Below are 23,262 nucleotides of genomic sequence, written 5' to 3'. Positions count from 1 at the left end.
AGCAACCGATTCCTATGTGCCAGATTAAGTGTTTTCATGCCAAATTAATCCATTTCTTGTCACAATATGCACAATAAACTCTAAAATGTATTCCCTTTCACGGGGTCTGAGAGGTACAGGAAGGTTTCCTGAAAGCCGGGGGAACCCAAAGGGAACCCCCTGGTGAAACCACCAACAAAGCAGGCTTGTGGAATCGGGAGACCCCGAATCGTCAGGCTTAGCTTTGAGCATTCCCGAACTGAGCAACCCCAGGGCCCTGATGCTGAACAGCCACATCCCCTGCTGCTTTCAGCATTAATCTGAGGGTGGGGGGTGACTGACACAAAGCTCTGGACTCGGGGTTTTTGAGCTTGGCTCAGCATCCTTATGCTACGTAGGGCATTCTATCTAAGCCAGGATCTCCCTCCAGAGATGGCGTGGGCCTCTCCTGGGCCTCCAGCCTCCCCCCTACTCTCATTCCCATCCCCTTCAGCCTGGCCTCCTCCCAGTCCTTAACATGCTCCGCCCTTCCTGGGTCATGGAACCCTGGAGAGCCCCCATCTCTCAGTAACCAGCTTCCCTTTGTTCTAAATGCCTCTACCTTCCATCCCTCCTTCCTTCTTGATCTCCCAGGAAATCCTGCTTCCTGGCTATCTTCTGAGGTTACTCCGCCTCCCCAACCCTTGCTGGGCCAAGGGACACCCCTCCCTCCTCACCGACATTGTCAGACCCTCCTGCTCCTGCTCCTCCTCCCCTCTCCCCGGTGGAGTACCGGCCCCCAGAGAGCAGCAGGGTTGTTTTTGTCTCCGCGCTCCCCGCACCTAGAGGAGCACCTGGTTCCCGGAATTGTCCAGAAAGAGTCTTTAGAATTCTCTGAAATCAACATCATGGCCGACCATTGTTGCAGAGAATGGAGGATTAAGAATCCTGCCTCTTTTGTCTTCCCGGGCTCGGCTCAATGCCTGGCACGTAGTAGGCACTTGCTGCATGCTTACTGACTGACAGAATACCCGCGTCCTTGGAGGGAGCTGGTGGCGGCTGCACAAAGACGAGGACTCTTTTTTGACGGGGCTCAGAAAGGAATTTGTTTTGCTTGACTATACAAATTGGTCATAAGGCCTTGGTTCCCCCCTTTTTAATGAGGGATTGGAGGTGGGAAGGAGAAAAAAAGACATTTGTTTATTGAAAAATTAACTAAAGAAATGCTTATTGAATGAAGAGCTTCATCTATAGGTTTGTCCTCCTCATGGGTGGCCCCTTCAGCTTTCCCAGGCTGTGCCCTCAAGCACCCTGACGTCCCATTCATCAGCCTCCACTCCCATGACCGCCAGCTCTTCTCCAGTTCCTCTGCTCAGACACCGTCACACTTTCCAGCTCATCTCCCCCACAGCTTCTCGGCCTCCATCTTCTGGGACCCAACAGTTCCCGTCTAACCATAACCTGCTGTCGACCCCTATGCTTGCCTCTAATTCTAGCCTTCATCGTCGCTGCCATCCCATGTCCCCACACTGCCCTTTGTTCTCCCAATCCATCTACCTTCGCCAGCACCTCTTTCCTCCCGTTATAGTCTGGAGTTTATAATTAACCAGCTATTCTCTGCCCTCTGCCTCTTGATTCCTTAGCCCCCGAGGCTCTACTGCTACTTCCCCCTCCCTGTTTCCCCCTCACCACCCACCTTCTCTGCTCCTCCATCTTTGAAGCCACAAACTGGACCAGCTGGATGCACCACAAAAGTATCTTCCCTAATCTCACCATCCTCAGGGTAAGGCTTTCCCTCTTCCCTGATAGACCTTATCCCACTTCACAGACTGGCTATTCCAAACTTCACTGCTTTCTTTCCAGCTCCTTCAGCTCCCTCCTCCTCCCCTCCTTATTAGCAGAGGTCCTCCCCTTCTATTTGAGGGAGAAGACATAAGTAACTCACCTCCTTCCACTCCCTCTTCACTCCTCCTTACCTCCTCTGTGGAAGGGAAGGAGGGGTGAGACTGCTTTCTTCTGGGGCATGGGAGAGATGGGCAGGGAAGTCAAGCCCAGGTCCAGGGTATGTGCCTACAATGCACAGGCCATGTGTGATCCCAGCGCCACTCTGCAGAGGGGTATGTGTATGTGTGTGAGAGAGAGACAGAGATAGAGACAGACAAAGACAGAGAGAGACAGAGAGACAGAGTCAGAGACAGAGAGACAGAGAAAAAGAAAGAGAGAGGGGGGGATGGTGGTGGGGAAAGGAGAGAGAGGGAGGGAGGGAGAATTATGAGTGTGGGGAGTGTATGTGGGTATATGTGTATGCATGCAGGGTGTGTACATGTGAGCCACAAACACACGTGTGAGTGCGTATTTATCTGTAGGATGTGTACATGGGAGCCATTTCTTGCCCATTTGCCTGCCCTAAGACAGCCTTCTTCTTCCAAATGGCCCTCAGCATCCTTTGAATCTTTCCTGCAGAATCCAGTGCTTAAAGCCTGGAGCAGGAGCTGAGGAGCACAATGTGGGAAGCAGAGTGGAGCTAGAGAGATAGGAAATGATCTAATTCACTAGAAAATTACTACCCTCCACAAGTTGTGCGCACTTTAATTAAAAAAGCCTGCCCACAGGAGCAGGGGCTCGTCTCCCTCCCCGCTCACACCCTGGACTTGGGGGAGTACCTGAGCCGGGGGAGATGACATCTTTACAGCCGTGCCAAAGCTAGTTTAAACTTGAGCATGGAATCCTTGGCCTGGGGCCAAGGCCAAGCACCCACACTGTGGTCCTCTTCCCCCAAGCCCCACATGCAGGCAAGCGGCAGGCTTGGTACCGAAGGATACAAGGAAAGTGAAGGCTCAGCCATCACCAACTGGACCAAAACCACGGTAGTGTGCCTGGGACCCCTGCTTTCTAAGACTCCTCTCTGACCAGGAGAAAGATGGATGAAGAAAACCCAGCTGTCCCATTCAGCACAGGAACTGAACGCTGGACAAATGTTCCCAAACCTAATTTACGTTTACTAAGGGAAAGTCTTTCGATAAGGTCTTATCAGAATCTCACGCCCTCCCCCACCACTGCCTTTTAAAAAACGAATGCTGCCTATCTCCCTGATGTCTCATCTCTCTGAAAAAGTACTGTCATAATATAAATTGTAAGTATAGATTTGAAGAAGAGGCTCCTGATTCTTATCTTCCAAGCTTGAACTCATGCTCAGTCTTCTGCAGCCAAACTTCAGTCCTGAGCCTACTATAATGAACCCAATTCTAGAAGAGAAGCCTCTCCTATAGCTTTCATAACCATGAGGAGGAGATGGATGCTCAACCAGACAAAAATAGTGTTTGCGCAAACAAAATCAATGCATGTACAATAATAAGGAAAGTCATTGAATGGGAGAAAAACTTTGTAAAATTTCTTGGGTAGGAATTTGGCATTCAAGATGTGTAATTAATTAACAGAACTATGCAAGACTGAAAACCCAAATATAAGTGGAGCTGAAGGACATTTTTAAAAATAACCTCTCAAAGGAAGGATAGAAAATCACTAGGCACAATAAGAAAAAATGCTCTAAATCACTAATGAAAAGAAAAATGTAAATCAAAACAAAGTTTCACCTCATACCCAGCAAATTGGCAAAGGACAAAAGAGGAGATCATCGGTTTTGAATGGGTTTGTGATAAAATAGGCCTATGAAAGCATCATTGGGGGAGTTATGGATTAGCACAACCATTTTGGAATGAAATTTGGAATTTAAAATAAAGTAACTAATATGCGCATATCTATTATCTCAGAGATTTTGCTACTAAATTCATGCTCCAAAAATGTCACTAGTTTTTTTTTTTTTTTTAAAGGCAGCTAGGTGGCGCAATGGATAGAGCAGCAGCCCTGAAGTCAGGAGGACCTGAGTTCAAATGTGACCTCAGAGACTTAATACTTCCTAGCTGTGTGACCCTGGGCAAGTCACTTAACCCTAATTGTCTCAGAAAAAAAAATTCCTTTATCCACCAAAAACTTTATAACAGCATCTTCTTCCCCGCTTCCCTTCTCATCTCCCCACCCCCTGCCCCAGCCAGGCAATTGAGTTACACAGATGGAAAGAAGAACAACCAAACCAGCAGAAAACCCAGTGTTGTGAAACTACAAATAACAGGTCTGGCACCAAAGAAGAAGTATGGAAGGATGATGCTCAACCTACTTTTTTGTAGAAGTGAAAAATCTACGATGATGGGACCCTGCATTTGTTCAGATTTTTTTCAATGTGTTATTGGGTTTTGTTGATTTATCTCTTCTTCTTTTTTCCTTCTTTTTCTTTTTTCCTCTTTTTCTTCTTCTTCTCCTTTTCTTCTTTCTCTTCCTTCTTTTTCTTCATTTTTTTCTTCTTCTTCCTTTTAATAATTTGTTATATGGGAAGAAAAGGGGGAAAAGGAACCCTAATTCTGAGGGTGTAAACAAAATTTATCAATTAAAATGTAGTGGGGGGGGGATAAAGAGAAACAGCTATCTTTCTATCCATCTATTTATCATCTTTCTAATAATGCAGCCCAGTGAGATTGCAACAAAGATAAAAGTGTGGGAAGAAGTGACAAGTGACATTCAAATGTAAAGTTCTTCAGCTGCACAACAAACATGCTATCTCAAGAAAGTTCGGAGTCGCCATCAGCTCAACTGCATATGAAGAGGCCTGTGAAACAATCGATTCACTTCTTGGGCACTTCCAGGGCAAATGTCCTGAGACCTTTGTGTCTAAAAGCCTTCACTGAACCTGTGACCCCAACAGAAGCATGAGTGGCCTTGTCCCACAGCAGGAACCCACCCAGAAGCTGGATACACTGTCAGACTGGAGAGGTAGATCTCCCTCACCTCCTACCTGGGGGTGGCAAGCAGAGGTGATGAGACAAAGAGAGAGGGGCATCCGGCAGTCCTCAGGGGAGGTTGTTGCGCCAGCTAAGAGAGCCTGGGAGTTCTCCAATTCAAGGGAATTGTCACAATCCAGTCACAGAGCGTGAGGTACCCACCACCCGTCCTGGGCCCCGGCTAGAAAAGGAAGACGGGGCCAGGGAGTCCAAAGGACTGACTCACTCAGCAGAAACCCCAAACCCTAACAAGCCGCGAGGAGCACTGTCCTGCCCGGTCCAGCCCAACAGCAGCTGAACCAGATGAGCTCAGCCGCAGATGAATCTGCTTAACTCCAAACAGCTGCAGAGCGACCCATGCAATGAGACAGCCCCAGCCCAGGAGGAGTCAGACCAGTGGAGCATTGGAGTGATTAGCACACCATTAATACCAAAATTCATGGGGAGCATGGGGAGACTCGCCAGAGCAAGGACATTTAAAGAAGCCCTCCGGCTCCAGCTCCAGAGTCGGGAGTTGCTTTGGCCATGTTTGGCCGCATCTATTCCTTACCCTTGTATTTTCTCAACCTTGTTCTTTAAGTTTATGCCCTCTCCTATCTCTCCACCTTCACCAGTGGCATATGTATTTGCAGGGCAGTGCAACCCAGCTTAGGGGAGGACGATGTGTAACTACTGTACCTGCCATGACCTTTGGATAAATCCCTTTGCTAAAGAACTGATTCTATTGGCTAGTTATTAAACCTGGTGGTAGTAGGGGCTCCTAATCCCTTAGTGTTACATGGACAGCCACATACAGAGATAGCCTAGAAATGTGAATGTAGTAGCAGCCACCCCTATGGGAAGCCAATGTGCCCGTGCCGTAGAAGGCAGGGGAGAGAACCCAAGACTCGACGCTCGCTGTCTCTGTCACTTAGGTGCTGGTGCCGACTCTTACTGACAAGAGAGAGTAGTTGTCAGATTTTCAATGTCAGCACTAATCCTTCAGAAATTGCAAAATGGCACAAATTAGGGCTTGGTTTATTATTTGTCAGTTGTACAACCAACAAATGAAGAAAGCGTTAATAATGAAGAAGAAATGTAAAAGTCTGTCATGGACGCACTTATTTTTTCTGAGGAGCCTCTTCTTAAACACCGGCCAGGGCACACACTAGTGCATATAGTGTCTCGTAAGCACTGCCATGTGCCAAGCACCAGGACACGGATGCAAAGAAAAGTCAGTCTTCCTCCTCAAGGACCTTACAGGTACAAAACAACCCACATATGGGAGGCAATATGGTTTGGGAAGTCTCCTGAAGATGGGGAGAGGAGCACAGGGGAGGTGACTGGCTTGTCCTTCTCCAGCATAGAGACAATGTTGATCTGATGACACTCACTAGAGCAAGGGGTGAAGAGGAGGGGGCATTGCTCAAGTGAGCAACTGGAAGCAAGGTATAATGACTGGAGACTGGCTGGAAAGAAGGGGGTACAGAAGGTTGGACATATTGTTTGTCAGCCATTTCAAATGCTTCGTGGCTCCACTGGGGATTTTCTGGACAAAAATATTGGAGGGCTTTGTCATTTCCTTCTCCAGCTCACTTTTTGGATAAGGAAATGGAGGGAAATGGGTGTTAAGTGACTTGCCTAGGCTCCCACAGCTAGTGACTCTCTGAGGCTAGCTTGGAATTCAAGGAGGTGAAATGTCCTGATTCTAGGAGCAGCATCCCCTGCACTGGGTCACCTAGCTGCCCCAAAGCTGATCATGTTGGCTGACAGACCGGGGCAGCTTAACTCCAGAGGGATGGCCAAAGCGTATCTGTACTGACACATCCATTTGGACATAACCTAAATCAGCCCTACTAAGTAGTTCTACTAGAATGATTGGTTATTAGCAGAACCAGAGTTCTTTTGGTATATATATTATATATATATATACCCCAACAAGTGTGATGGTTGGGTTTTGTTATTTGTACAAATCCCCAGTCTGGCAAGGCTCCCATACACTTCACACCTGTTTGTTTTGTTTTGTTTTGTTTTTTACTTCTGAACTCTTTTGGAGAAAGTTAAACTGGGAACACAGCACTTTGGGAATAGTTCTCTTGGGCATCTGTCATCTCTCCCTAAAATCACAGGCCTATGGATTAGACGTCCAACCAGGGAGTTGGGGTCATCCAGTTTTAGCCCCTACTTTTACAGAAAATGAAATTGAGGCTCAGAATGGAGAGGAGAGAGCTTGTCCAAAGTCACTCAGAGAGCAATTGGAAGATGTAGAATTGAAAGGCAGATCCTAAAGCTTCAGAGGCAACACTCTCCAGATCTTCCAGGCTCTCCCCAATTCTCCCGGTCTCTCCCTAGATCTGTCCAAATCTCCCAGACTCTCTCCAGATCTCCCAAGCTGTCCCCAGATCTTCCAGGTCCTCCCTAGCTCTCTCAGGATCTCTCCAGATCTCCCAGGCTCTTCCCAGATTCCCCAGGTTGACCCCAGTGTAGCCTCAGTGTGTGGCTGCCCAGTGCTCTAAGGTCCAAGCAGGGTTCAGGCTTTGAAATCTGTCCTGCTTTCAGGCCCCCTTACCTTAGGCCTGGGTACCTGCCAAAGTGGGCAAAGGGGACAGCACCTGACTCCCTGTAGGGAAAGAGGGAGCAGGACACAGAAATAGAGAGCTACTCTTCTGAGGCTTTTTCTCGGGGGTGAGAGCTGGGACCCAGATACGTGAGGGTGGGCTAGGGAGACATTGAGTCTCACCTCCTATTTCCAGGCTTCTGCTTTGTGTTAAATGACTACTGACTGTAGTTTGGGTCTGGAGGCCTGGGTATTGGACAGGAGGGTCTAGTGCCTTGGGCTGGAGATGAGGCTCCATGAAAAGGGCCTTAAAGCCTGCCTAGTGTTTGCTGATGAGCTCTCACATGGAGCCCCCCTTTCAACAGGGCATGAAACCGGTCTCCAAGAAGAGGGTCTGTCTCTGGACTAGCCTTTGCTGGACCCTCCCCCTCCCAGGCTGGGGTGGGGGAAGGAGAGACTTAAGGAAGGGGAAGAGGAGGCAGAATTGAATCGTTAAGAGGTTTCCCAGAGGGCAACGATCTTGGGTACTTCAGTCCCTTAACCCTCTACTTCAAGGCCAGATGTGCCAGAGCGTGTCCCCTCCCAGCCTGCTTGGCAGGGCTGGAAGTCAGGTGCCTTCGGGGACCAGTATTCCTCCTTCCCAGACACATGGTGGAGCCAGAAGAATTAGGGGAACCAAGGCAGGACTAGCCACGGGTCCCAGAGCAAAACATTGAGGAATGAGTGGGGTGGCTCTGGCCTGGGCCTCCCGCCTGCTCACTTCACTATCATACTGCACAAGCAAACACACTGGGGCCTGTTCCTTCCCAGCAATCTCTGATCCGGGCCAAACATCAGAAGTATTGGGCCAGGGAGCCCCAGACTGCCAAGCTGGCCGTGAGGCGCTGTGTGTATGGGGGAGGGTTGGGGCGGAATGGGGGGGAGGGTTGCCAGCCCTCAGCTCTGAACCCCGCTTTTCTTCCCCACCCCCTCCGACCCTGAGCCCACACAGAAACCATCCCAATTTGCCAGAGCCCCGAGAGGAGTTGAAAGGAATGTGTTGGCGTGGGTACCCCAGCTACGTTGGGGGTGGGGGAGGGGGAAGGGCAGGCTCCTATCTGGTCCATTTCAGCCTAGGTCTCAGCGACAGGGATCAGCTGAAAGGCATCGCTTCTGCTTTCAAAGGGCCAGAGCAGGTCTGGACCAAATGGCCTGACCAGCCCCTTCTCTGGCCTTGACAAGAGACACCTGCTCTCCGTACTGCCCGGGCTTCTGTGCCGGAGCCCCCCATGCTGCTTAGTGGGGGACTGGACCTCAAAATGCCAGGTCCTCATTATGGGTGGAAGATTAAGGCAGTGGCCGCTCTTTGGCCTCGGGCCCCCCAAGGAGGCTGATTGAGGGATTACGGGGAACCAGCAACAAGAGCGGACTCCTGGTATAATCCTGCTCCTTCTGGGGGCCCAGGAAGCTTTCCGGCTGGAGGGGGACACTGGAACAGCTACCCCAAAGGAAAGGATTGTAAGGGGGGCTTGTAGGCTAAGAAGGTAATGGGAGTTTACCGGCTTTGTAGACACCAAGCAACAGCACTGCCTGGGATTCAGAAAATGAGGGGAAAGCTTCTTCCCCAGACTTTCCAAATAAAATAGTCTCATTTGTGAGCAGGACGAAGCTTGGCATGGTTCTCAGAGAGGCTTGTGGAAGTCCTAGGTTTACCTGTGTCTGGATGTGTGCCCCTCATGTCATCCTGGGTGTGCCCTCAGTCAGGAGTGTGAGCATGCCTTTTGGCTGAGTGTGTGTGTGTGTGTGTGTGTGCACGTTCGAATACCTAGCAAGCTGCCTTTGTGTGTCAGGAACCAGGATGGGGAGATAACTCTTCTTTTCAGGGGTTGAGCATCAAAATGGCTCTCCCTTTGGCTCACAACCTTCTCAAGTAGTCCCTACTCTGGGAAACAGGAGAAAAAAGAAAGGAAGGAAAGGGAAGGGAAGGAAAGAAAGAAAGAAAGAAGGAAAGAAAGAAAGAAAGAAAGAAAGAAAGAAAGAAAGAAAGAAAGAAAGAAAGAAAGAAAGAAAGAAAGAAAGAAAGAAAGAAAAAAGAAAGAAAGAAAGAAAGAAAGAGAAAGAAAGAGAGATAGAGAAAGAAAGAAAGAGAAAGAAAGAAAGAAAGAAAGCGAGAAAGAAAGAAAGAGAGAAAGAAAGAGAGAGAGAGAGAGAAAGAAAGAAAGAGAAAGAAAGAAAGAAAGAAAGGGAGGGAGGGAGGAAGGAAAAGAAAGAAAGACAAAGGATAGAAAGAAAAAAGAGAAATGAAGAAAGGAAGGAAGAAAAAAGAAAGGAAGGAAGAAAAGAAGAGAGGGGAAAAAAGAAAGAAAGAAAAAGAAAGGAAGGAAGGAAACGAAAGGAAGGAAGAAAAAGAAAGAAAGAAAGAGAGAGTGAGAGAAAGAAAAAAGAGAGAAAGAAGAAAGAGAAATGAAGGGAGGAAGGAAGAAAAAAGAAAGGAAGGAAGAAAAGAAGAGAGGGAAAAAGAAAGAAAGAAAAAGAAAGAAGGGATGGTGAGTGGATGGAAAAGAAAGGATGAAAGCAGATGGGAAGGAGAGAAGGAAGGGAGAAAGAAGAAAGGAGGGAAAGAAGAAGGGGGAGGACTGGAGCCCGGCGTTTTCTCATTTGTTTATTGCCAGCTTCTCCCCCTCTCTGCAAATCCATTTGAATAGCTTTCAAGCCGGAAAATGGAGCCGGGCTCCTGCCCCCTATTTCGGCGGCGGCCGCGTCCTGGCAACAACGCAATTTTCTATCATCAAGGATAAATGGCATCGAACAGAACATTCTGATAAAAAAGAAAAAAAACTCTGTGCAGCCGGAGGAGCGCGCCGTGATTGCTGGCCTTCCTGTCTGTCATCCCTTTACAAAATCCGCTGCTCAGCCCTGAGCCGCTGCTGTCAGGGCTAATGATGTCTCTTCTAGAGGGGGCGCCTGGGAGGGGGGAATGAGGGGGACAGGGCGGAGGAGGGAGGCCTGGGGCTGGGGGGTGGCGCGCCCAGCCTAGCGCACAATGGGCCCTTTGGGAAACCCGGGGCTGCTGGGAACATAGAAAATATCTTTGTTTGCTTCCCTGCGAATTAAACCGAGCCCGGGAAGTTGGGACACAGGTTGCAGGGTGGGGGGTGGGGAGTCAGGACAAGGAGATGCTCTGGCTCCCTTCGACGGGGTGGGAAGGACAGGAGAAGAGAACTGGGAGGGTCTAGATCCCACTCTTCTGGTTTCAACTGCCCCAGTGCGAAGTAGGGGAGAAAGAGAGCCAGAGTAAACAGCTGAGCGCCTTGTGGGTTCCTGGTGTGTCCCGCTCTGGAGCTCATCTGCCTCCCGGGGGGCCGAGGGACCAAGGCTATGAACGTCCAGCTTCCATACCCGGGGGCTGACAGAGCTCAGAACCCTCCTCTCTCCGGGCCCTCTGCCAGTCTCCAGACTGAAGTTCTAGGAACTTCTGAGCCTCTGACTGGGCTCTCTGGGTCCTGTGTTGCCCACTTCAGGGTTGGGATTGGAGCTGCTAGTCGAGGGGAACTTCCCCGTTCAAAAAAAGAGAGGGATCAGGGAAAGAGGGGAAAGAAAGAAAACTGAGCTTCGGAGGAGGACACCTGGTGGGGGGGGGGGTGGTGAGAGGATGGGCCTCCGTGGCCTGGAGAAAACCTGCTTCAGCATCACTCTAGGGCCAAGTTGGGGGCCGGGAAGTCAGGGGTGGGGGCAGGACCATGGAGCTGTCAGGCACAAGAGGAAGAGCCATTCCCAGGAGCCATGGGGGAGCTCCCTAGGGGAGTAGGGGGCAGACAAACACCTGGGTAGGACAAATCTTTGACCGCAGGTGGAAATTCAACAGCCTTAGGTCCAGCCTCCAGCTCTCCTCCCAACACCCAATGTAGGTGACTCTCTGTGACCCTGAGGAAGCCAGTCCCCAAGAGCAGGCCTGGGCTATCCATAATCCCCCCCCCCCCCCAGCAGCCTCTAGCAGGGTCCCAGGGCTCGGGCAGCGCATCCAGCCCAGCTCTGGCACCACACTCCGTCCCACTCCTCCGTGCTGACTGCCCTCCCTTTGCAATTCTCCGGGTTAAAAACGAAACTCGGAGTCAGTCACCTTCCCACCTCCCTGAAGGAGATTTCTGCAGGAAACGGGTACGTTAGATAAACAGGCCCTGGCAGAAAAGCACCAGAGACTTTTTGTACAAAGCTACGACTTCCAAAATTCACAAAGGGAAAGGGGTGGGGAGGGCTCGCTGTCCATTGCAATCAGTCCCTTCGGAAAGCTTTTATGGAGTGCCTTCTCTGTTCCCGGCGCAGCCCGAGGCTCTCGGGACTCAGACAAAAGGGAAAGTCGCTGCCCTCAAAGAGCTCAGCTTGGGGGGAGGGGGGAGACACCAAAGATCCAGATAAAGCACCAGAAGCGGGGCCCATAGGCAGTGGGGGAGGGCAGGGAGATGGCACCGGAGCTGAGCCCCTCCGGGCAGCTTCGGGGCAGCCCAAGAGCCTCCAAAAGGTCACGTGAAGGCCCTAAGATAGCAATGGGATGGGCTGTTCGGGGAAGAGCTAGCAGGCCCGCAGGGCCAAACCTAGCCTGGCCTTCCTGGGATTTACTGTGGTTTTGAGAGGGGAGAAAAATGATTCCCGATGTGAGCAATAGAGCCATCAGAGCTCTGCTGTGAACATGGCTTCCTTTGGAGTCCTCAAAAAGGAAAGTGACCAGTGTGCTTGAGGAAGGGGAGGCATACACCACAAGCAGCACCCCCCCCCCCCCAGTAATTGAAGGTGGCCAAGGAGACCTGATTTCCAAGAGCAATGGAGGCCAGCAGACCTGGGTTTCAGCTGGCTTCCTGGACTCTTGTGAGCGTCTGAGAAGTCGGGGGGGGGGGCGCCCCCCTTTGAACCTCCCTGAAATAGGAATACATGTGGAGTAGCAACAGACCAGATTTTCAGAAAATAGCATCCTATTGTATGTAGGAAATAAGAAACAGCCTTCCTCTGGAAATCAGGGCTCCAAGGAGCAATCTCCCCGGCTCCCCTTTACACTGAACCCTGTGTAAGACAACTTGCTGCCTTGCCAAGAACCTGGATCCACAGAAAAGACCTGGCTTCAAAACCCAGCTCGGCCACTTACTAAGCTGTGGAACCCTGGAAACCTTCATCCTCTCAGGTTCCCCTGAATGAGAGGGGGAAGGGAGAGGGCTGGCAGGGCTCAGACACCAACCCATCTGGGAACCCAAAAAGCTGCCCAGATCTAAAAGGAGGGATCTGGTCCTCCCCCTTCCACTTCTGCTCTTTAGATCGTGATAAGAGAGACTCGACCTGCAGGAGACCGAGGTGCGGAGAAAACAGGTCGCTTAGAGAAGGAAGCATGTTCCCCGGCCCCCTTAACCGAGCGAGCCCCGTTTTAATGATGGCTAAGACCGGCTGGCACTTTGTCCTCTCAGGCCAGGGGGAATTTAATTGCAGTTTCCCGCCCTCCCCTCCCCCCCACCTCTAGGCCGGCCCGAGGGACTTGCAGCTTTGAGTAGCAATTGGGTCTTCGATTGGGGCTGGGGCAGGGGAGCTCCACGCTCCCTCCTCCTAGCCCGGAGCTGCGTCCTCGGGACCCCCAAATTGGCGGAAGCCGGCTTAGACTGCCCGGGGAGAAGTCGAGAAATGGGTGCTGGCCAAGAGCGCCCGGAGCGGGGTGGGTTCCAAGCAGAAGCACCCCGTTCGGCGGCCGCCGCAGGCCCGGGGGCGACAGCCCCTGCCCCGGGGCGCGGCTGAGGGATGGCCCAGCTCTCCTTGGGCTCCCGGGGCTGCGGACGGGCGGAGGATGGAGACAAGTTCCCTTGCTTCTGGGAGATGAACTAAAGCAAAGGGTGGGATTTAAAGGGAGAACAGGGAGGCTGCCGGCAGGGGAAGGGGCTGCCCGGCCTCCGCTCAATACACCGGCGAGTTGCCCTGAAGGAAAGAGTCTAAGCACCTATCCCTGTACGCACCAAGCGGAGGAGATGCGGGGCAAGGCTGCGCCCGCCTTCCGAAGGTGCTGGGGTCCCTGTCGGCGGCCTGGGGGCGGGGGTGGGCTGAGCCCAGAGGCTTCCACGCTTCCCGCATTATGCAGACCGTCTGACTGCCCAGGAAGGCCGGCCAGCGAACCTGGACACTGAGTCAGGAGTCCCCAAAGACAGACGGCAGGGAAAACCGAGTCAGGCCCGTTTCCCACTGCGTCCCTTCCCCGGTCCCTTTTGCTTCTTTCGGGATGGTCATCTTTCCAAGTCCCGGCCGCAGTCAGCCTTGGATCGGGGGACCGAACCAACCCCTGGAGAGGGCAGCTCGTACGGCTCCGCTCAGCGCCAGACCTCTGCCTGGCTCCCCTGTGCGCTCGTCCCCGGCCAGAGAGCAGGAAGCGAGGGAGCCATAGCAGGCTCGAGCAGGGGCCGCGGCTCCCGCAGAGCCGGAGTTACTGCTTACTCTGAAAGCACGGTTGCCCCATTCACCACCAAACTCTGATGGGGAGGGGGGTGGCCTGGGGGGGCTGGCCTGGCTCAAGCCTCTCAGTGGCAGCTGAAATTCGTTTCTGGGAGCGTGCGAACAGGGCGCTAGCCCGAAAAAGGGAAGGCTGGAAGGGTGCAGCCGGCTCAGTCCGGGCCGGGGGGAAGGAGAGGCGCCTCTGCGCGGGCGGGTGGTCTCTAACTGACCCGCTCCGGAGACCTCACCAGAGGCCGAGTCCATCGAGAGAACGGGTCTCTTTTCGCCCGTCTCCGTGCCCAGCCGGTCGGGACTTGCCTTCTCTCTCCTTGGCCTCCTGGAGAGAAATCTCAGAGGATCGCCCAGCCTCCCCCTTTCCTTTTGCTCCCCTAGACAGAAGAGGAGGGAAGAGAGAGACAGAGACAGAGAGAGGCAGAGAGACAGAGGGACAGAGAAGCAGAGAGGCAGAGACAGAGAAACAGAGAGACGAGACAGAGAGACAGAGACAGAATTCGACGCAATGGAAGAAGGACAGACAGCCGGAGAAAGCCTCCGAGGCCACGATGGAGGCAGACAGATGCAGATTTGGTCTTTGGGACTGCAGTAAAGCAGAGGCTGGGGCTGGGCGCTCCCAACAGCCCTGCTGGAAGCCTGCCTGCTCGGCTCGGCCAAACAAGTGCGTCTATTCCGACATCCCCAGAGCCTCCCTTTGCAGGCAGCATTAGTCCCAGAGATGCTTCTCCGCTCGAACAGGGGGAAGAAGAAGTGCCTGGGCCCACCTTGCCTCCTGCCCCCCAGTACTCCCTGCCGTGGGCGTCCTGGAGTTCGTGGGAGCAGGGCTCGTGTCCCTGGTGATTCTGAGCTCTGCGTCTGGGTAATACGCTTTTCCCCGTGCCTCCTACAGGCTTTCCTCCTGATAGCCCAAAGACCTCGTGTGTGCCTTTGGGGGGAGTGGGGGGAGAGGAGCCAGAAGACCCAACCAGACAGGGAGCGCCCTTCTCAAATATTCCTGACAATGGCACTAGTGCGACCTGGGAAGGAGGAGGGGAATTATTTTTCCCAGCGTCCCTTCCAAGAAAGGGAGAGCGGCCTTTTGCTTTGCTGCACCCGAGAAGTCAAGGGGTAGAATCCTTCCCCTGCCCTGGGCGGGCCCCCCCTTCGTGGCCCATCTGTGGTGCGCGCTCCCAAACATCAGAGAGAAAAGGAAGGGGCTGCGAGCTCCGAGCCCTGCTTTCCCCGGGCCCAGGCAAGCCCGTGTGCCCTGGCCTAAAGCTGCTGAGAGTCCTCTCTGACCCTACACGAGTGGACTGGTTTCTCTCCCCTCCTGTTCTCTCTTCTTCTTTTCTTTCTTTCTTTTTTTTTTTTTTTCATTTCTCGTCTTTTCATGTCTCTTAACCGTTTATTTAGCATGGAGGAACTGAACTGATTGCGGAGAAAAATGAATGATGGTGAACTAGAGAAGGAAGGAGGGAGAAGAAACGAAGGGGAAGGGAAAATGGAAAGAGGGAGGAAGAGAAGGAGGAAGGGAGAAAGGGAGCAAGCAAGGGAAGAAGTGGGTGCTGGTAACTAGCAGTTAGTGCTCTGTCTGTGACCTCAGACTCAGAGGATGCAAAAGGCTCTCCGACCCGACCACAGCCACCTTAACCTCCGGGGGCCAGTCGCAGCGTCCAGGCGATGAGATCTCTACACTTGGACGTTTCTCTAGCTGTGGATGCTTGCCGCCAGTCTGCGCCACGAGCCCAGTCCGGTCTGGCGGCCCCACTGGAAATAGGCCCCGGAGAAAATGAGCGCCTTCCTACCCTTAGCATCACCGCCCCCCAAATCCAAGGAAGAAGTGCGGGATGGAGGAGGGGAGCAGACGGGCAGCCCAGGCCCAGTTTCCTGGAGACAAGCGCCCCAACAGCCACCAGGATTTTCAAGCGGGCAACGCCTTCCAATGTGGCCAAGTGCGGGAAGGGAGAGGAAGGTGGCGGGCGGGGGGTGGGGCAGGTTAGGGCGCACAACTTCCCCCCCCCCCGTCTGCTACACCAGGGGCCCTCCAGACAGGCGGCCAGCAGACGGGGAACACACAACAGTGGGAAATTGCTTCAAGATCAGGCCGCCTGCTCCCCCGCCTCCCCTCGCCTTCTGTTCCTTGTCTAGCCCAGCCTCTCCACAACACTGAATGTGGGGCGGGAGGGGAGAACGCGGAGCCTGGAGCCGCCCGCCCCCGACCCCACCGGTGAGCCTCGGGCTCCCACAAGGGCAGCGCATGCCCGCAGCGCCGCGGCTCTCCAGGGCCCTCCCGGCTCGGCCGCGGCTCTGCCCCGGCTCCTCCAGCGGCAGTCCCGAAGGCGGGGTTCTGCCCCTCAGCCGACCCAGCCCCGGGAATCCTGGCTAACGCCACCGGCTTAGTCTTAGCCCTAATTCAATTGTGAAGCGGATTTTTACTATTAAAAACACTGACGAGCAACACACTGAACGAATCTGGGTGAACGGTTTTAATTAGAGCGAGGGCTTCCCTACAAATCTGTACAAGACAGTGGCTGGCTCTGGAGGCCTCTGCCTTGGGAAAGGGCTGACAGGAGCCGGCCTGCCTTCCAGCCCTGCCTTGGCGGGCGGAGAAGGGAAGGCCAGGAAGGGGCAGGAGAAGGCAGAGTCCCCTCCCGCCCTCCCCAGCGCGATCGCTGGCTTTTCCTCTCCAGCTCTCGGGCTCGGTCTCGGGTTCGGGCTCGGCCTCAGGGTCTTGCCGTTTCTTTCCCTCTGCCGCTGTGGGTCTGCTCTAATATCGACACACGAATGCGTTCTGTATGTGCGGGTGTGAGTGCAGATAATGGGATGCTTGATCGTGAATACACATGTGTGCACGACGTGGGTTCTCATCCTGCTGCTCGCTCAGCCGCTCGCCGCGCTCCTCCTCCCCGCTATGACCCGAGCTGGCGGGGCTGGGACAAACTGGTAGAGAGCGAAGGAAAGCGAGGGAGCCCGGGCGGGGGTGGGGAAGGGGGCTCTGGACTGAGGGGAGCCGGAGAGCGCCGAGGCAAGCCCGGGGAAAGCAGACGCTTCCCCTAGACCGGCCTGTCTCGCCCTCCAGGGCCTGGCTAGTTGGGGATATCCGAGGCGAACTGTCGCGGGTGTTAGCAATGAGACCCCAGTGTCCGCGTAGGTCGCGACAGCTAACTCGGCTACTGAAGTAAATAAAGGGAGGCCAGGTCTGGCTGCAGCAGCAACAGCACGGTTTGTCCGGCAGCCCTCTCTTTTTTTCTCCTCTTCTCTCTTTTTTCCTCACTGCTCCTTTTTTCTCCTCTCCTCTCCTCTTCTCTTCTCTCATTTTCCCCTTTGCTCTCCTTTTTTCTTCTCCTCTCCTCTCTTTTTCCCTTTGCTCTCTTTTTTTCCCTCTCCTCTCCTCTTTTTTCCTCTCTTCTCCTCTTCCCTCTGCTCTGCTCCACTCCTCTCCTCCCTTTCCTCTTGTCCCTTCTCTCCTTCTCCCTCTCTTCTCTTCTCCTTTGTTCTCTCTCTTTCTTTCCCTTTCTCTCCCTCCCCATCTGCTTCTTCCGTCCTCTCCCAATTTTTCTCTCCCACCCCACTACCTCTCCGTATTTTCTTTGCTCTTTCTCCTCCCTCAGCGCCTCCTTTCCCAACCGAGTTGACCCACTAGAAGGGTCTCTCTTAGCGGGACAGCAGCTCAAAATTTCTGGGAAACGAGAGGTCGGAGGTAGATACCCGGCTGAAGGCCCCAGGAGGTTAGCAAGCATCGTAGGCTTCCCTCTGACCCTGCACTATGCTGTCTTGGCAAAGGTGAGGGAGGGGGCTTCAGACGCACAGGGCTGAGCTACCTTTTCGCCCGTTCGTTATAGCTCCCCCTTCTTTCTCTGTCCCCCAAATCCTAGGGCCAGAAGGGTGCCAGAGAAGGAGCACGGGGTGGAGGCTGGAGCTTTGTCGGATTGAAACGGAAGGAAAGAGTTGGGCTCTCAAACTCGTGAGGAGCCGCACTCCGCGAACCGGGGGGGGGGGAGCTCCGTAGTGGACTTCCCGAGCGCTTTGGGCCGAAGCCACTTGCCCGCTAGCTCCAGGGCATGTCCAAGTGCGGCAAGCGCTTGGGCCCAAAGCTGCCCTCGCCCGCCCTCCGGGGCATTTCCACTGAAGATCAAGCCGGGGAAAGCTGAATCTGCCTCATTGCTCGGATGGGACCAGGAAGCTGAAGCGGAGGCCGGGCTTCAGCCTCCGAGGGCCGTGGTTGCTCCCCGACACCTCTGGGGTCCGAAAGACTGGGGATTACGGGGAGGGGCGGGGAGCCTTTGTTGTTCTCGCTCGGCAGCGGCGGCGGCGGCGGCTGAAGAACTTGCGCGGAGCCGAAGATGCTGCGAGGCATTTAGGAAGCCGCTGGACTTGTTCTATTAACTCCTTATTACAGCCTAAATATAGGTAGCCGCTTCCTGTTGCTGTCAGTCTGGTCCTTCCACGGTCTGCCCGTGGCCAGACAGAAAGGGCTGCACCCAGAAGCCCTCTGGGGGAAAGCTGGGGGCTCTACCCCACCCCCGGGCCACCGCCCTCGCGGACCCGTTTCCTAGCCCAGACAGCGCAGGCTGCTGGCTACGGGAGTCCGGGCTACACAAAGTCCGAGGGGCCTCGCCAGCGCCCTTGGGTCTGGGGGTGAATCCCGGGGAGCGCGGTGGGTGCAGACCATGGGGGAGGGGCGGGAAGCGTGCGCCTAAAAACCAAATAAAAAGCCGCGACGGCCGTGAGAGCCGAGAAGATTAGTCTGGATTCCACATCGCTTGTTTTTCTGGCGAACTAATTCCTCTCCTCTGCTAGCTGTCACTGGGGGGTTTGGCCCAGCGGAGGAGGAAGGGCCCCCAGCGGAGGAGGAAGGGCCCGCAACGGCTCCCTCCCTCATAAACCGCGATGCTGCGTTCTCAGCAATAACCCCCTTCTCCTGGGCCTCCTAGGCTGGGAAGTCCAGGCCTCCTCCACTGCCCAGTGACATCCGGGGATGTCACTCACTCCGGGAACCTTTTTTAAGCATTAGAAAAAAATAAAAGAAAAATAATCCTAGGTGAAGCAAGACTCCCACACTAACAGTCGCTGCCCTCGGCTACTGGACAGGGGACCCGGAGAACACCGCAGGCCTCGCAGCTGCCGCAGAGCTGGGCCAGGAGAGCCGAGGGGCACCTCCAGAGCGCATTGCTGGAGACTTCACTTGATTCACCAAGGCCCCCATTTTGCCAGCATAATGCCGGCTTTCCAGTCGGAGCTGGGGCTGTCCCCCTGCTTCTCCCCCTCCCAAGCTGGGGCTGTCCCCAGATTCCCCCCCCCCAACCAGTTCGCTGTTCCAGCTTGCACTATCCCGGCCCTAAGGTCTCCTGACTCCATTTTGAGATGGCACGTGGGTGATGCGGCCCAATGCCCACCTTCATCCCCATCCACGAGTGAACTGAATGTATGCACGGAGCCCTGGCTCTCGAAATCCAGCCTTCCACGGCCCCACGGCCGACAAAGGCCTGGCCTGTGAAGCAAATCAACTTCCGAGTGTGTGTTTAACCCAAGGCTATTTATACAGGTGGGATTTCGTTAGAACCAGTGCAGTAGGCAAGGCGGACAGCCAAAGGCAGCCTGGCTTCTGAGCAGCGCCGGATTCCAGTGCCTGCTGCGGTGCCCCGGAACAGGGGCTCTGGGGGAATGCGCACCTCACTCACTGCCAGGTGCTCTCCTCTGCCTCTAACCTCAGAGCTTCCCTATCAGGCCCCCTCCTCACACTCACAAACCCCAGCACATCACAGAAGCGACTGGGGGTCCTGGGGGCATCAGTGTCTCCCCTGGTGTTACTTCTAAACACCACCTGCCTCCCCTCCTGATGGCCTTGGACCTTCCTGAGCTGATGCTAGCTCCAGAGGCCCTCCTGGGGTCTCCCTGGCAAGCCCTGAACCTTCCGATGGCTTTGAAGGACCCGGGGCCTTCCTGGCCCAGCAGTCTGCCAGGGGGCACAGAACAGCTAGCAGCCACTAGGGCTCCCGCAGGGCAGGGACACCAGCTATTGGTCAGCGACTGGCCTGTGCAGCCCTCTGGCTTTCGGGCCTTCCAGAGGCCAGCTTCCATGCTCCGGAAGCTAGGTCCTCCGGGTCCTCACTGGGGCTGGTTCCTCAGAGCCTGCAAGGCTCCCGGAACCTCTGGACCAGGTCCAAGCTGACAAGAGCCCTTGGGGCTTGGGAAGGGCGAGCATCCGAGCTGGATAGCTCCGTCTTCACAATGGCTTAGGAGGAGAAAAACAAACTTGGGTCTGGCCTTGCAGCTTGCAGGCAACGTCTGAACAGAGGGGATGGGGGTGGGGAGGCACCTGGCCAAGGCCACTAGCTTGTTGTGTTCCTCACACCCCCTCCCCCCACAGTCACTGAAACCTCCTCCCCAACCCCCCGATGCTGCGGGCTGAGTGTGGGTGGGATCAAGCCTTCCTCCCCTCTCCGCCCCTCCCCCAACGCCTTGCCGAGTGCTGAGGTCTTGCTTCTGAATGGGTTGGGAGGAAAGGGGGACTCAGAGCAGGCGGCAAAGCTTCGGAGCTACACCTGCTGAGGGAAAAAACCACAGGGGGGAAGCGCCAGGGCGGGTTCAGAGCCCACTTCTGGGCTTGAGGCAACGAACGCGCCTGCTCCAAGTGTAGCCGCCAAGGCCGGTCCAGGGCTAACCCCTCGGAATACCCGCCAACCTGAAGAGGGAAGCTGACATCCTTTTCTCCCACCGTCGTCTTTCTCTCTCCCTTTCTCCCCACCCCCACCCCCTTCTCCCCAACCCGCAGGCTGCCCTGAGAGGTCTAGTCACAGCAGGTTTGAAGCGAGTGGATCAGATTACCCTCTCGCGTGTTAAAGCAGAACCCCTGAGCAAAGCGGCCAAACAAGGCCCAATGAATTCGGAGGCGCGGACGGAGGAGGGGGAGGGGGTAGGAAGAAAGCACCATCCCAGAAACCCTGGGAGAAAATCAAATGGGCACAACTCTGCTTTAGAGGAGAGACGGAGGGAGAGAGGAAGGGAAGGAAGGAAGGAAGGAAGGAAGGAAGGAAGGAAGGAAGGAAGGAAGGAAGGAAGGAAGGAAGGAAGGAAGGAAGGAAGGAAGAAGAAGGGATGGAGGAAGCAAAAGGAAGAGGAAGGAAGGAAGGAAGGAAGGAAGAAGGGAGCGAGGGAGGAAGGGAAAAAAGGGATGGAGGAAGCAAAAGGAAGAAAGAGGAAGGAAGGAAGCAAAAAGAAGGAAGAGAAAGGAAGAAAGGAAGGGAGGAGGGAAAAAGGGAAGGAAGGAAGGTGGGAAGTAAATTCCAAGGAACTCGCAGAGCTGTAGCTCAATGGGAAGCCTGGAGCTCTGGGCCTGCCGCTAAGCACCAGTTCGCGGGACTCGGGTGGCTAGCCCACTAAACAAAAAGAAATGCAAACGGCGTCCCAGGCTTGTGCCAGTTCAGAAAGCAACGAGAAAGAGACCTGGCAAGCTTCCCCCACACTGCAACATCCACTCGGTCAAGGGCTGGCTCCAGGGGGCTAGGGCGACTGCAGAACCCACTTCCTTTCTCCGAAGAGAAGGAAGCTCGCCGGGGCGGCGGAGTCCTCCCACAGGCACGCACCAACACACACACGCTCTCCCACATTTTTCGAGGGCCTCCAGAGCTCTCTCTGCGGAGTCCGAAGGTGGGGACCCCAGGCGCTCCCCTGGGCCGAGGGAAGTCCTCGGGCCCTGGCGCTGTCTGCCTTCTTGTGTGTACTGCGCGGCCCAGTCGGGCCTGGAAGCTCGAGCTCTCCCCTACACACACACACACACACACACACACTCCTTCACACCACACACATGTCCACACCCAGTCCGAGCCCTTCCACCCCGTGGCTCGGCAGGAGCCTGCAAATGGGTCCGAAGGGCGCTGGTCGCCTCCGCACCTAGTTGCCTCGCCAGGTGGATCCCTCCAGTCCGCTTTCTCGATCAGCCTACCTGGTCGCCTCCACGGGGCCCGAAGCTGGGAGCTCGGCTGGACTCAAGCGGGTCTGGAGCCGGGAATGAGAGACACGGAGAGAAAGGGAGAGAGAGAGAGGGGTGTGGGGGGAGTGGGGGTGGGGAGGGAGAAGTAGAGGGGGAGAGCGGAGAAGGAGAACGAGGGAGGACAGGAGGAAGAGAACGAGCGAGCCAGCGAGGGTGGCAAGCCCCAGGCTCCCAGAAGCGCCCGGCCGCTGCTCCTGCGGCGGCGGCGGCCGCGGCAGAAGCGCGGGGCGGGCAGGGAGCTCCCCAGCCCGTCTCTTCCCCGAGTCCGTCCATCTTTGCAGAGGGAGTGCGCCTACCACCACCTGGATGTTCCCCTATAAATCCCCTGGCAAATAATAAATGGACTAATAATAACAAGGTATGAAGTTCTTTTTATAGAAAAAAAAGGAGAGAATTGAAACTAAATGCGGCGGGGAGACAAGCATTTGATAAGAGGATAATTGAGGCGACAGCAGCGTATAATTAGAGGATAATTTATGCTATATCCACTTTTATTCCACCTCCCAAAATAAACCCAGTCCATAATCATTACAGGGAAATTGTTCGGAATTGTGCGGCTCCCATTCGAACCAAGTGCCGCAGTTAATCACGGCTCCTGATTACAGCCCTAATTGCCTCCTTCCCCCAAGTAAAAATAACTGCAAACAATAAGTGGCGCGCGCGGCTCCAGTTTTGCCATTAACGATGTTGATGATAAAATACAATCAATCGGAATTGGGATCGGAGGCGCGGCGGGGACGCGGCCGGACGGGGCCGAGGACGGACCGGGCCGGGCCGGGGCGGTACCGGAACCACGACGGGGGCCGGGACGGGGACGGGCCGAGACCGGGGGGGGGGGGGGGGGGGGGGGGACCGCGACGCGGCCGACGACGGGAAGAGGCCGGAGCCGGGACGGCGAACGGGGGAAGGAGACGGGCACGGCCCCAGGCCCAGGCCAGAGCCAGGACGATGGCGCTCGGCTCGGCTCGGCTCGGCCCCCCTAGGCTCGGGAGGGGAAGATGGGAGGGAAGGAGCCAGTTGAGGGCATTTGTAATCAGCATTGCCAAACCACTAACCACACGGATCATTTGCATATATTTGAAAGCATTACAGCGGCTTCTGTTTTCAATAGGAAAAAATGCATTAGTGTCAGGCCTGCGTGGGGCGCTGGGGACGCGAGGAGGGGCTCTGCTCCGAGCCGGGGCTCTCCCCACCGGGAGGGAGCTCGGGATTGTTTTTTCGGTTTGTTTGTTTTGGGCCCCCCCGGAGGAGGGTGGGGAGGGTCCGCAGCCCCGGAACTTGTCTCTTTCGGCCAGGATTCCGCCTGCTAGGCTGCCGGGCCACCCTGGGCTGGGGGGGGGGGGTCCCTCTCCTCGCCCCTCGGGGTGCGGGAGAGGCCGACCGAGGCGGGCAAAACTTGGAGGAGCGGCTGGGAGCACCGTGAAGGGCCGAGGCCGGGGGCCGGGGATCCGGGAGCCCGGGAGGCCAAGCCTCGCTGAGCATCTACTCTCGGCTGAGGGAGGGCGGGGGCCGAG

Source organism: Sarcophilus harrisii, chromosome 5, assembly GCF_902635505.1.
Source record: "Sarcophilus harrisii chromosome 5, mSarHar1.11, whole genome shotgun sequence".
NCBI classification, from domain to species: domain Eukaryota; kingdom Metazoa; phylum Chordata; class Mammalia; order Dasyuromorphia; family Dasyuridae; genus Sarcophilus; species Sarcophilus harrisii.
Note: the sequence above shows the minus strand (reverse complement) of the source record.